This window comes from Megalopta genalis, unplaced genomic scaffold (assembly GCF_051020955.1).
Source record: "Megalopta genalis isolate 19385.01 unplaced genomic scaffold, iyMegGena1_principal scaffold0094, whole genome shotgun sequence".
NCBI lineage: Eukaryota > Metazoa > Arthropoda > Insecta > Hymenoptera > Halictidae > Megalopta > Megalopta genalis.
In genome coordinates, this window is record NW_027476163.1 from 460,001 (window position 1) to 462,867 (window position 2,867).

Below are 2,867 nucleotides of genomic sequence, written 5' to 3' on the forward strand. Positions count from 1 at the left end.
GTACGGCCGAATATTTTCTAAGTCCCAACGTACCGATCAAGAGTAAAGTACCATTTTCCTACATTAGATTTCGTTCTAAATGCTTAATCCCTATGTAAAAACGTTAGTTAAGCAAGAATATCGTATTTTTAAAAAAATCTAATGATAGGATTTCCCAGAAAATTGAAAAAACCGAAAAATGTCAAGAGTAAAGTGCCATTTTCTGACATTAGATTTCGTTCTAAATGCTTAATCCCTATGTAGAAACGTTAGTTAAGCAAGAATATCGTATTTTTAAAAAAATCTAATGATAGGATTTTTCAGAAAATTGAAAAAACCGTAAAATGTCAAGAGTAAAGTGCCCTTATTTTAAACAATGTATCGTTCTAAATGCTTAATCCCTATGTAAAAAAGTTATTTTAGCAGGAATATGTTATTGAAAAAAATTAGAAAAATTTATTTTAGCCGTAAATCGAAAATAATGGGGACACCGGAGCTGTTCGAAGCGCCGAGCGCGCCGCGTACGCCCGAATATTTTCAAAGTCCCAACGTACCGATCAAGAGTAAAGTACCATTTTCCTACATTAGATTTCGTTCTAAATGCTTAATCCCTATGTAAAAACGTTAGTTAAGCAAGAATATCGTATTTTTAAAAAAATCTAATGATAGGATTTCCCAGAAAATTGAAAAAACCGAAAAATGTCAAGAGTAAAGTGCCATTTTCTGACATTAGATTTCGTTCTAAATGCTTAATCCCTATGTAGAAACGTTAGTTAAGCAAGAATATCGTATTTTTAAAAAAATCTAATGATAGGATTTTTCAGAAAATTGAAAAAACCGTAAAATGTCAAGAGTAAAGTGCCCTTATTTTAAACAATGTATCGTTCTAAATGCTTAATCCCTATGTAAAAAAGTTATTTTAGCAGGAATATGTTATTGAAAAAAATTAGAAAAATTTATTTTAGCCGTAAATCGAAAATAATGGGGACACCGGAGCTGTTCGAAGCGCCGAGCGCGCCGCGTACGCCCGAATATTTTCAAAGTCCCAACGTACCGATCAAGAGTAAAGTACCATTTTCCTACATTAGATTTCGTTCTAAATGCTTAATCCCTATGTAAAAACGTTAGTTAAGCAAGAATATCGTATTTTTAAAAAAATCTAATGATAGGATTTTCCAGAAAATTGAAAAAACCGAAAAATGTCAAGAGTAAAGTGCCATTTTCTGACATTAGATTTCGTTCTAAATGCTTAATCCCTATGTAGAAACGTTAGTTAAGCAAGAATATCGTATTTTTAAAAAAATCTAATGATAGGATTTTTCAGAAAATTGAAAAAACCGTAAAATGTCAAGAGTAAAGTGCCCTTATTTTAAACAATGTATCGTTCTAAATGCTTAATCCCTATGTAAAAAAGTTATTTAAGCAGGAATATGTTATTGAAAAAAATTAGAAAAATTTATTTTAGCCGTAAATCGAAAATAATGGATCGAGCGAATCGGTCGATTGCGCCGAGACGCGCTATGATGCAACAGACGAGCGATTGGAACGCCCGAATATTTTCAAAGTCCCAACGTACCGATCAAGAGTAAAGTACCATTTTCCTACATTAGATTTCGTTCTAAATGCTTAATCCCTATGTAAAAACGTTAGTTAAGCAAGAATATCGTATTTTTAAAAAAATCTAATGATAGGATTTTCCAGAAAATTGAAAAAACCGAAAAATGTCAAGAGTAAAGTGCCATTTTCTGACATTAGATTTCGTTCTAAATGCTTAATCCCTATGTAGAAACGTTAGTTAAGCAAGAATATCGTATTTTTAAAAAAATCTAATGATAGGATTTTCCAGAAAATTGAAAAAACCGAAAAATGTCAAGAGTAAAGTGCCATTTTCTGACATTAGATTTCGTTCTAAATGCTTAATCCCTATGTAGAAACGTTAGTTAAGCAAGAATATCGTATTTTTAAAAAAATCTAATGATAGGATTTTTCAGAAAATTGAAAAAACCGTAAAATGTCAAGAGTAAAGTGCCCTTATTTTAAACAATGTATCGTTCTAAATGCTTAATCCCTATGTAAAAAAGTTATTTAAGCAGGAATATGTTATTGAAAAAAATTAGAAAAATTTATTTTAGCCGTAAATCGAAAATAATGGATCGAGCGAATCGGTCGATTGCGCCGAGACGCGCTATGATGCAACAGACGAGCGATTGGAACGCCCGAATATTTTCAAAGTCCCAACGTACCGATCAAGAGTAAAGTACCATTTTCCTACATTAGATTTCGTTCTAAATGCTTAATCCCTATGTAAAAACGTTAGTTAAGCAAGAATATCGTATTTTTAAAAAAATCTAATGATAGGATTTCCCAGAAAATTGAAAAAACCGAAAAATGTCAAGAGTAAAGTGCCATTTTCTGACATTAGATTTCGTTCTAAATGCTTAATCCCTATGTAGAAACGTTAGTTAAGCAAGAATATCGTATTTTTAAAAAAATCTAATGATAGGATTTTTCAGAAAATTGAAAAAACCGTAAAATGTCAAGAGTAAAGTGCCCTTATTTTAAACAATGTATCGTTCTAAATGCTTAATCCCTATGTAAAAAAGTTATTTTAGCAGGAATATGTTATTGAAAAAAATTAGAAAAATTTATTTTAGCCGTAAATCGAAAATAATGGATCGAGCGAATCGGTCGATTGCGCCGAGACGCGCTATGATGCAACAGACGAGCGATTGGAACGCCCGAATATTTTCAAAGTCCCAACGTACCGATCAAGAGTAAAGTACCATTTTCCTACATTAGATTTCGTTCTAAATGCTTAATCCCTATGTAAAAACGTTAGTTAAGCAAGAATATCGTATTTTTAAAAAAATCTAATGATAGGATTTCCC